The sequence below is a fragment of the Genypterus blacodes genome, unplaced genomic scaffold, assembly GCF_046128005.1.
Source record: "Genypterus blacodes isolate CSIRO-AG114 ecotype Tasmania unplaced genomic scaffold, CSIRO-AGI_Gbla_v1 ptg000003l_1, whole genome shotgun sequence".
Lineage (NCBI taxonomy): Eukaryota > Metazoa > Chordata > Actinopteri > Ophidiiformes > Ophidiidae > Genypterus > Genypterus blacodes.
This window is the reverse complement of record NW_027466817.1, coordinates 8,244,749-8,257,004: the sequence shown is the minus strand read 5'-3', so window position 1 is coordinate 8,257,004 and position 12,256 is coordinate 8,244,749. Positions and strand designations below refer to the sequence as shown.

Below are 12,256 nucleotides of genomic sequence, written 5' to 3'. Positions count from 1 at the left end.
GGCTGAAATGGACCTCTGGAATGTTTAGGAATGGCTCAAGTATTCAAACTTGCAGTTTTATGGACCAGCAGGAGTTAACCCTTCTGCTGCTATACATGTCAGCATCCCTGAATTTACACAACTTAACCTACAGCAACAAAAGTCTTTGCACAGTTATCCTAAGCTGAATTGAACCCCCTACCAAGACTGATACTGATGCTAAAATCCATTAAATACTCCTTTTAATTGCTCTTGTATGGACCAGCAGATGGCAGTATTGACTGGCCTGTATACTGTCTGACCCCACACTCTCTTTATGGAGGAGATACTCAAGGAAGAGAGTCTGCTTTGTCCTCAAAAACACAAAAGTTAACCCGCATCAAGCCAAAAAACTACATCAAAAACTACATCACAATCCAGCATCAAGATGCCTAATGAGCCAAATTGTGCAATAGCCTGGGCTGAAGAACACTCATTCACTATTCATAGACTGAAGCAAACAGTGACGTGACATCATCAAATTAGCCCCAGGAGGATCGGTGTGAGTCAGATACCACGCGCATATTTAGCTTGTACTAGTTGGGAAAGGGGTTTTGATGGCCAGACACTTCTCCACAATGTCCCAGCAACACCGTTGCTCTTGGAATAATACAAAGTGCCTCCAGGTGTTTGGTTGCGCCTCCAAAGTAAATTGTGCCCTGTGTGCATTAGGGACACACTGTGAAACAACAACAATAGCTGATGGAGCCAGTCCCCTGCTATGACTGACACCTTGTTTACCACTAGACTGGATTGGAGGGCAAAGGAGGGCAGAGAGAGGAAGGCAGACAGAAAGAAAGAAACAATATTTTCCATTTCCACTTGAAATGAAAGCTTTTTGCTCTCTGGCACTTTGTGATTTCTGCTGCCGAACTTGTCAAATCCCTAAAAAAGGTAAACCAGACACTGAATGGTCTCTTCATTCATTTCATCTTGATTTGTTAATACTAAAAGACTTTATTTCTTTTCTTTAATTTTTTACACATACACAGGCATAATGTGTGCTTTTCAACAGGCTTTTAGTTGTTTATGACTTCTCCAACCTCACAGTATGGAAGTGTCCAAAAGACCTTTCTTAGGGAAATGAAAAGATAAGATAAGTGCTGGTACAGAGCTAATAGGAACGGTTTTTATATCTCATTACAAAACAGTTCTTCACTCTCTTTGCCATTTGCGTTTTCTTGGGAGATCCCTCATTACAGATCTGCTTTGAATTTTTCTCAATTGCTTTGGCACAATCACTGGGACACTCTCTGTGGAGCACTTTGCATCAATAGCTCATTCCCCCACCACACTTAATGCATTTCTCAATACTTTCACACGGAATTCAAACGTAAAGGCACAATTATATTCAAAAGATCCGGTCATTTATTGAGTAGTGTTTTGTGTCTGACATGGATTGCATTGTGTCTCTAATGATTAGTATTGCTCTCTGACACATTTGTTAATGTACAAATCGTCCTATGCAAAATAGTGAAACCCGCTGTGATAACCTTTCAAACAAACGTACAGATTTTGTCACAATGCTAGAAAATAAGAAATCGATCTTGTGAGTGGCCAATTCACTTTCATGTTCTGTAAGGCAATCTTTACCCAGGCGAAGCAGGAACCATGATCCAATGCAAGGAAAAATATCAGATCTTAGATTTATTAATTGCTCTAATAAACAAACGATTTGCATAATACTGAGGCTTTGAAATGGGCCGACATACACAATTGCTCTATTTCAGAGGACAAAACAAGAGCCAATCAACCCTGGGTTTATGTATTTATTGGTGGCTGAAATTGTGTGAACTCTGTTACTCGGTTCCTTTCAGGCTTGCATAGCTACACGCAGGCATGAATACTGTGTCCACAGTTACATGAGCAGACTTATATTTGTTTTTCTTTGAAGCCTACATCAATTGTGGTTATGAGAATACACTGGGGATGGTGAATTCGGGGACGTCTCTCACACACTCACATACACACAGTGATACACACAAATCCCTTACATGTGGGAGGCAAAGTGAAGGAAAGTTCAGTCAAGACGAGACAAAGTGCTCCCCTTCGTTTTGTAACCAGCCAAAATCCTCATGGAGATTCCACAGACATTGTTCGACTGTCAGTACACCAGCCAATATCCTAACCCACAACTGGTCCAGTATGAGGGGAGCTCGCAGGATAAGACGTGACACGTGAGAATTACAAAGAGAGAGAGAGAACCGGGGAACTGGAAGGAGAAAGGGGAAAGGAGGGGGTAGAGTGAGAGAGACAACATAATCAAAGGCAGAGAACAGAAAACATCTGATGCAAAGTGTCTGTCAGAGGACTGTGGGAAGATTCAGTGTGTGCTGAGGAGAATGGCTATGGCAGATCTCTCTGAAATCAGCACGGAAAGGCAGCCAGATGGGCATACACACACACACGCACACACAAACACACACAGCACGAGACCTCTGAGTCACGTTCAGTTGAAATTTGTCACACAGTGATCAAATCTTTATGAGAAACAGAGAGTAAGCTGTCTGCGGTGATGGCTAGAAGGACAAAAAAGACAAATAGATATAAAGAAAGAAAGAAGTCTATCAGCATTATTGAAGGCAGAAACCACCAGCTTTCACAAACACACATAAAAATAAAAAACAATGTCGCTAAAATGAAATTTGCAGGAGAATAATCACATTAAAATTGTTGAAATGATAATGACATGGTTGAAAAGGTTGTGTGCATTGTGACCACATATGATTTCACTGGATGTTGAGCTCATGGTGGTGCTACAGTATTTTAAGATTCAGTGACATGCTGCAATGAAGTGAGAATCAATGGTGTTTTACATTGACAGTCAGGCGATTGATCTTTGCTGTTTCACCCATCAACTTCACTTCTCAGCATCCCTCCGGAATGTAATTTCAAGCCAAATACTTTGGGATCAGGTGGTCTTCTTCCAGGCCTTTACTTTCAAGTGTACTTGCTTATATCTGCTTTTGATAGTGTTAGAAGTGAGTGACAAATAGATGCATCAGGGAATGACACATGGACTGTATAAACCTTTCTAACAAAGGACATTTTGACGTTTTAATAGTGACTGCATTTCTTTTTAGGTGTGTCACTCGCAGGGCTCTGGTGTTATGAGTGTGTGTGTGTCTGTGTGTGCAGGCTCACTGGCATACCTAAATGGAACAGCCCTGTCATTAATGTCACACCTGTGCTTTTCCTGCTGTGACTTGTCAAAATCCCTGCCGTTGGAAACACTTAGGAAACACCCTGGATTTATTGTCAAAGACCGCAGTAATGAAATGAAGATATTCATATGACCTCAGATCAGTATGTGATAACATTCCCTTCCTTGTTTTTGACATGACTTGTAATATAATTGCACAAGTGTTTATACTGTAGGTGGGGCGATAACCACAGTGGTTACAGTGAAAGCACTGAGCACTCAGACTGGACCTTCCTGAAGTACAAGACTGGAATCCTAATAAGTGTTGATTTAGTGATGCAGTCCATATGAGCTGGTTTACATATTTCAGTGACAAGTGGCATTCGGTACAATAAATACACAAAAGGCTAGGTTTGATAACAGCTCCAACAATTAAAATGAAATATGCAAAACAAATGTGGTCCAAGATACAGACTATCTATATTTACATATAGTATGCAAATCATTGTAACTTTGTTTTTAAATTTTCGAAATGTTCTATTGTATGTAAGTCCTACGTGGATGTATTCACGTTCAGAAGCAGTCCCCGCCCTGCATCAAGTCATCTAAAAATTACAATTTTAATTATAATTAATAATATTATGATTACAAAATAAAAGCACTGCATTAGACAGTTTGGGGGAATCTGTCGATGCGTATTGAACAACAAATCTCTATCAGACGCCTCAATGAGATTGTAACATAACATACGGTTTCGGTTCTCATAGTCAGATTATAATAAACGGAAAAGACACGCAAAACATTGATACCGGTTCTTTTATTTTACGGTAACCGGAAACACCTTATTAATGTACGCAGCTTGACGCCGGTCACCTTTCCTTGATCCCGACCATCCAGCCAATCAGCGGCTGTCAGGGACACACGAACGGTGAGAATATCCACCGAAAGGCTGCAGGAACAAAGAAAGCTCGCCGTTCCCCTCAAATCCTCTTCCACGTCGGGAACACGAACAGAAACCCATGCCACAGAAGCGTTTCGCGTTACTTTGAACACTTCTCTATCGCAAGTAAACGTCTCAACGTGTTACGCCCGCTTGGTTGGTTTAACCGAGGAAAGAGGAAACTTCGCGTCGTGGGGTTTGTTGGGTCGCCTCGCTGGAAACGTTTTTGATTCGGATACACTCCTGGGAAGGTAAGGCAAATGTATGTTTTACGCTTCCGTATTATTAATGCTTTGACAAAAAACGAAGTTAACAAACAACCTCTGTTCTTTTGCTTGATATTATGAGAAACTGAAAACTTCTGGCTCAAAGTTTGCTCATATGTTTTAGGCTTTGATAAGCGCGAGCGACTTCTGTTCACCGTTTAACCGAGAAAGCTTCAACCAAACTCAATCAAATGTTTGGTTAATTTGGTTTTGCTTTGCTCCTTGGCACACCAGAACACTATGACGAACATAAATGGAATACTTTAAGTCGTTTCTAGTATTCGGCCTATGTGCATTTCAGCAAAAGGCTACATTTGATCAAATTTTTAAGTACATTTCGACTTCCACCTCCATCCATTAAACCTATGCTATGAATAATCACATTAAACAAATGTTGGCATTAAGAGTTTCTCAGTTATTAACCTAGGTGCTAAAAGTACAAGACTGTGGCGATGTTATTTATAATGTGTTGCATTGTTTGTCGAAAAGAAAGGAAATGTGAAACGATCAGATGCCTGGATTCAGATTTGGCTGTGCAGTTTGTTTCCATTCATGAGACAGCAAGGCTTATATGGCCACAGTTGTTAGCTTATACTTTTATTATATATTTATTTTACATTTATATTATAATAGCCCATGCAAACTAACAAAAGTAATTGATAATTTCAATATTTTCTTCCTTCAGCGTAAAATTTCTTTTTAGGTGTCTGATAAGGAGTGGACTTGTTTCTGTTGTGCGGACTAAATTGCTCAGGGGTGTGTTTGACTGACGGAATACTGTACACAAATGGTTGTTTTTCAGTATTGGGTCGACTGTACTAAGATTTGACATTAGTTCAGCAGCAGAGTCTTCCAGATGTTATTGGAAGTATAGCTGTTTGACTCTCAATCATTGCTTTTTCCAGTTGAATTTAGCCCCTGAACGTTATTCAAAGGGTAAATGCTTTGCCTGTAGCCGCACCATCTGCTTTGCCCTCCTGGGCATTGGCAGGCTACTGTCCAGCTCAAGTATGTGTGGGAGGACTGCAGCAGATGGTAAGATGTGGATTCTCAGCCTTGTCTGTTCTTGGTTTTTAGTTGTGGTTGATGCGAGAGGCGAAACAGAAATTTTGCCACATGTATGCATTTTCTAGTGGGTGGCACCATCTTTGTCTGAATTTACATTACATGCCACACACATTTGAATGTTCACTTGTGCCATAGCAACACTATTGACCCCTGTTCTCCTGCTTCTACCATCTGGAGTTTGACCCATTGACCACTGTGACAACTGTTGACCTATACTCCCTGTCAACACAGGGGTGGCACGGACGGCGTGCACAGGTCACCTGAGGGTTACATCACGACTAGACCCATTTTCACTCATTTGGATGCAAATAATACGGCATTGATTTTACTTACTTTGTGCAAGCAAGATTTATGGTCAATACTTCCAATACCAAGTGTCATAGAATGGTTGATTGGAAGGGAAGAAGTCACAGTCATAGTTTTGTGTATACAGCATTTGCACGAAACAGAATTGGAAGTGTGACAAATGAAATAGAATACACATAGAATCAATATTGTGGTTTATGCCGTTGTCTCCAGATCAAATGCCAAAGTTGAAATTAAACCATGGGCACATCAGTGATGTCATGCAAAGTCACATGTGTCTGCTCAATAATAATGGCATTTTCACTTATGCAGCATTGGGGATTTCTGCATTTGTTAATTTAAGAATTGTGCTACAGTTTTATATCGTAATCTGTAGATACTGGCTGCTTAAAAGGATTTTATTTAGCAGTTTTTGGTTTAGAGTTTAAGATTGTTTTCGAGTGACGCATTTGCCATTACACACACTGTTGCACAGACATTGTTGAACAGTGTCTAGCATAGAGCCTCTTAGAAGGCTGCAGTGATTGCGGTACAGGCTGGGGAGCACTAGGCTGGTATATTTTCGAGTGTTTTTCTTACCTTGGCCACACAGTTACAGTATGCAGTATATTTTTCTATTGCTCTGCATTGTTCAGGAACACTGGGGAGGTGGAAACTAATTTCCTTTTTCCATTTGCGTTGTGTCTCTTAATAATACCACACCAAATTTCTGACTAGAATGGGAAAGACATCGTCTCTCTCAGAGGCTGCCCGAGGTGGTTGGGTTCTCTCACAGTAATCTAATATGCGTTTAAGTGTTGAAATCATCCCCTCTTCTGTCTCAGTGCAGTAACGTCGCAGACAAACTTACAAAATGCAATTGTTTCATTTGTCTTAACCAGCACTTGAACTTGGTGATGAACATACACCAACCCTCAGCTGTGGTCACCAAACACACAGACGCTGTTTGTGGCACTTGAGTGATGCATCCATTATGCTCATAATGTCATTGCCTGGATATTTGGGTAAGATATGTTAACAAATGAGTTGGCTGATGATTGCTATGAGACCTGCCCGTGTCTCCTGTGTCGTATATTAGATCAATCTTGCTGACAGCCGTGGGTGACACCCAGGTGCCTAAAGATTGCTTACTCCCTGTTCCTGTCATTGGCTCGTTCTTACCATCGATCACAAAAAGAGGCTTCCAACATGCTTCTCTTGGTTTGCTAAATATGGCATACATTATTATAGCACGTTATCTACTGTCTTTACCAGCATGCCTCTAAAGCTCTGGTGCAAATCATATCAATAGAAAAAATATGTGTTCCACTGATCTTGATCAATACAATTGGTGCTGCTTCACAGGACATCTTGCGTACATTATTTGTCCAGGTGATTAAATCTTTTCTGCACAGGTACAACAGGATTTTTACAATGGATTTTAAACATCTTAGTGAGGGAAGAATAGCATATGTACAACTGACAACATAACGGCAACAATAACCAAATCCACATCCCACACACAAACATATGGACTAGGCTCTTTCAGCAGGGGAGCACTGTAAGCGAGTGTGTGTAATGCTGACTCGGAAGAATGCTAATGTTGAGAAATCCCATTAAGAGCAATCCGGGCCATGCCTGGGCTTTCCGGGACAGCAGGCCATTTTAAACGGCCAGCAGCGCCTTCATGTTCGCACTGTTTAATGGCATCTAATCACTCGAGTCGCTCCCACTAAATTGAATTGCTTGTTTTAATTACTCCTGTTCACTTACTCTTGAAGGCATGTGTATGCTACTGGTTGACGATAATTGCTTGCGAAGCAACAGTTGGACTTAGATGCCTTTTGGTCTTTACCTCATAGGTTTGGCAGCTGCTCAGGACATTGTCTGGAGAGGAAGAAAAATAAATGCAAAGGAGATAGGTTGTCATTTTGTGGGCTTTCCTTACTCGGAAGTATCTTGCATAGAAACGGATTGCTAAATTGTACAGATGGCAATTAATTTAACCCACGCCCAGTCACCCAGTATGCCTCGTGTGTAGGTACACAATGCCACCAGACTGTCACTATTGATTAGCTTTAAAAACAGGATACCTATTCATAGCAAAAGACTTTCTAACATGCTTTTCCAGTTGAAACACAACCAGTCCTTCCAAGTGTTTTCATCTTGCAGGCATGGGTTGCTTGATTATAACATAATCGGTTACTGCACACGTCAGCCAGCGCTGCCTGTCACTGTTGGGGAGTGATGTATTGTGTGCTGCTGTGCGCTTAAGATTGGATTCTCATCCGAGCTCTTCAGGCAGATGATGGATGATCGTTACTATGGAGAGTGGGTGAGGAAAAGGATGTACTACTTTAGTTATTCGGTCTGTTTATCTTTGAGATCTGAGAAGGATGTGGCTTGAAGCAGTCGTCCTGGAAGAAGCTTCCACCCACTTGTTTCTATACTGGTACATTGTTACTCTGCATCATGTACTGCATTGAGCTTCTAACTCCTGTGAATAAAGATACGATTGACTGGTTATATCCAGTAAATATATGCAGCTTGATACCATAATGCTGTGCCCAATAGCACTGTTATATCTTAAAAGAATCAGCAAACCTACTTATTTCACACTTGCACATCTTTTGGCCACCTTTGATTTTTTGGCAGTCAGTCCTATATCTGGATTCATTTTATCATTTCTTTTTACAGTTCTTTTACAATGTTCATTTTATGGTATTTTCTAGTCCCACTAAAAATGTAACATTTGCCTTTAAGATTTAATATGACTCACACAAACTATATTAGATTTATAAATGAAGGCAGGCTTTTTTCAATCTTCTCATTTCAGCCTTACCAACATTAATGATTTTGCATCTCTGATAGTTTCGTTTGCCATACGAAGATGTGAATCATTTCAAACGTATTTTATACTTTCCCCTTTCCATTCATTTTACTTACTTACTTTACTTTACTTACCAACTCTTAAGACGCATTGCAAACACACGCTGAAGCAGACAATTTTGACAAAGTAACAGGCCTATGTCATATGAGGAAAGTGTAGGGCTTTGCCTCAGCCTGCAGCCACGCTGACAAGTTTCATACACAGGCTTCACACTTAACTGAGGTATTGAAATAAATGAAGGTGCATCACTTTTACTACTTGCATCATAATTGAACCAAATCCAGGTTAGGAATCCAAGGCAAACAAAAACATGCCTGTATACGCAGTAGAGCAAACACAATGCAAATGGCGTAAAACACACCAGGAAACACATGCCAGTTTGATTGACATATACTTTAATCAGTTGGAAGCAAGACCAGTCGCAGTGAGCTGCCAACTCGGCAAGTTTGCGAGACCTCATACACTCACAGCGGCGTCTCTCCGCCCTGTAAGCTGTGTTTGTGTGTCTTGTGTAGCAAGAACCATGGTGGAGTCACAGATGGCATGGAAAATAATTATTTGTGTCTTAAGATTATGTTAGCTGCTTCAATGCTTGATAACAGTTAACCACCTTAATATCAAATTTTTTTTATACTGACTCACTAGATTCTCTGCTAGAAAATGCCAGGGTGACAGACCAAGATACAAATAGCATGTAGGGAGACGCAAGGAGTGAGGAGCTGGACAGAATGATGGAGTGATCAATCACAGAAAGATGAAGGATGCAGGGGAGGGCTATAAGGATTGTGCTAATAAAGCCCATCACTCTTTGTGGCATTCAGTTAATCAGGGGTTAACACGAGGGCTCTTGTAAATGAGGCCATTAACTCAAGTACTTGCAAGGATACTAAGGGGACATAGACGCATTAATACTGTAGCCACAGAAACAACGACTGTACTGCATGTTATCCAATGCAGTAGTGACGTGACCTGCGAAATGCAAATATCAATCAATTGCCATTTTCAATTTGCTGGTCGGGATCTGTACATGCACTTTAATGGGAAAATAAAATGAGAAAAATATTGAATCATTTTACTATAGTTTTTCATTTTAGTATTGGGCTTCAAAGTCACTGGCATCGCACTATACTTTTGTTCCACTACATTGATAGCCATGCGGAGTCGGTGTGTGTTTCGTATAGACCAGGGGTCAGCAACCAATCAAAAGAGACATTTTTGAGAGCCGCAAAACACTTTTGAGGCTCATAACGAAGGTGGCGCTGTCTATTTAGTCTCAATTAGTACCATTTAATAATCATTATCATTTAAAAAAGCATTCAATAAATGTTTTACCACATGTGATGACTCTGCAGTGGGCTATAAATGATTATTTGGTACAGTTTCCCACGGGATAAATAAGGTTTTTATCTTTATTTTTGCAGTTACATAACAATTATACCATGTGTTACCATGTGAGTTCAGATACCTGCATAATACCATTCACATCCTTTTCCCAGGCAACTGAGTATGCTGGAGCTGAGTTGATGTCCTCGATTTTTAGGCTGGAGATGTTTGTTGCCAGTTTCATGGCCCTGTATCTGACTGTCTTTGCAGGTTGAGGCATACTTACATTTTCGGAACTCTGTTTTTTGTTTGTCTGAGAATAGATGTACTGATGTTTTCATGAACAACGCAAAAGAGCTGCATACAGCTCAGGAGCTGAAGGTTGCTGACCCCTGGTATAGGCATACATACACAAACCAGTGAACAATGGGTCAGCTGGAGAATGATGATTCATAAACGCTGCTTGTTTGTGTGTGTGGACTCTGCCCTCACAATGACCCTATTACTTGAGTATAGTGTTTTGCATGGTAGGTTGCTATGGCAGAAAAACAGATGAGGAGGAGAAGCCATCAGTGTGGGTGGAGGAAAAGGCATCTGTAAAGAAGAGAGATGAGGCGGGAGGATATCAGTTTTCAAAAACTGGATCTGGGAACAAGTCAAGCTCATTTATACACAGTGGAGAATAAAGTTGACTTCTACTTTTCACAGAAAAGTAAACGGAGTATGTTGGCCATCTGGGTTGGAAAAGATGAGATTGGCTACAGGCCCTATGCGACTGCTGTGTTTGTCCATCGCAACTCGTCGACCAAGAAAAAGAAATGTAAATGGAGTCCTGGGTTGGAAGCGTTGGTTGTAACCTCCTGCTGTAGAAAATCCAATACTACACAGAAAAAGCTGGACATATTGAGAACTGCTGTAACTATATCTTATCTTTACTGGTAATTAATCTATCCAAGTTGGTGGCTGAATATTTAATGACTTGTACAGAAAAAAACAATAAATACTCATCTTTAAAGTATTGCTCGAGGCCAGATTTAAGGTTTAGTCCAGTCGAAATGAACCAGTGTCTGATGTTTGGCTCAAATAATGACTATGACTTTGTCAAAATCTTTCATTGTTTTACTTGAAATAATAACCCCCCCCCACCATCTCAAGTTAGGCCTACTAGGGGGCCTTTTTCATCTGGGTACCAATTGAGTATTTAGGGGCAAAACTTTTGTCATGCGTCTGTCTTGTGCTCCAATAGCCATGGCTAGTAGTAACGTTACAATAAATAGCAATACAGGCTTTTACCTGTTGCAGCCTTATGTACTATGGATGCTGTGTTTTTTTTGGAGTAATAGGTTCATACATTTCTCTGCCTTTAAGTTGAGACTAGAGAGGCTGGTTGGAAGTATTTTGGGACTGGGGCAACGGAGCACACCAGGGTTTCTGTTTCTGTTTCAGTTATTTATATTTACTGCACAGTGGCACCTCATGCACCCTTTTTTGTTTTGTACATTTCAATGACTACTCTTTAGGCTGCCGCATTCAGCCAAGGTCTGTAGAATTCTAACTTTACGATAAATGAAGCTGGAGCTGTTGCTGATAAATGCTTCACCCCCTTACCAGCCAGGACACTTCTCCGTGGGGACTCTCAAGTAGTTTGAACTAAGTTGTAGTTGTATCTTAATTGCTGTGCAGTGTTTTCCTTTTTAATTAGCAGTGAGAGTAAAATGGCAAGATAAAGTGTAATGGTGGCTGCTTACTACCAATGCTGAGCCACATTGACAGTAGAACAGATGATAACATCTACCTGTGTGTTGGTTTAAAGACATTTGTGTAGTCATTTGAATTATTCATTTGAATCACACCTTGCATCTTCATTTGTTTCGTCTTTACACTGTCCTACTTTAGTGTTGTTCTTTGCTTGAACTGGACTAGAATCATTTTCTCAGGAGAACTTCAACCAATGGTGTTGTGGCACTTTGCATGTATAATGCAAAACATTATATCAGACCATAGCTTCTAATTGTGCCACTGAGTATTCTCTGTTTGAGCTCGTTAAGATAGCCAGCCAGTTATGTTTAATACTGCTGCAGGTTTATTGAGAGTACCTCTCCTGTTTGCTGTAAACAGAGCATTAGGGAGCGTGGTGTCATTTTGTTTATCCAAACTGTGCCCTGAAAATCTAATTCAACACCCCATATAAACAAACATGTTCTCCCATCATCCTGATCAAACTCTCTCCTTTTGGTGGGTTTCTCTACAGGAAATAGCCATTTGATGTTGTGAGCTGTGACTGGGCAAAGGACGGCTGCTCTCAGATGGATTAACAGGTTAGC

At 40.6% G+C, this 12,256-nt stretch overlaps 1 protein-coding gene across 4 annotated transcripts in view; it reads left to right on the top strand.

Annotated features, from left to right (window-relative positions):
- Positions 1-4,039: 4,039 nt before the first annotated feature.
- The window catches only part of LOC142995549 (SPRY domain-containing SOCS box protein 4-like), a 28,869-nt gene continuing 20,652 nt past the window's right edge, over positions 4,040-12,256 (top strand). The window contains exons 1-2 of one of the 4 annotated variants that reach the window (XM_076146634.1): positions 4,040-4,362; positions 12,191-12,250. The gene's annotated coding sequence lies outside the window, so the exon portion shown is untranslated. Of the gene's footprint in view, positions 4,367-12,183; positions 12,251-12,256 lie in introns of all 4 variants that reach the window. The other 3 variants (XM_076146643.1, XM_076146652.1, XM_076146654.1) reach the window with 3 other exon arrangements.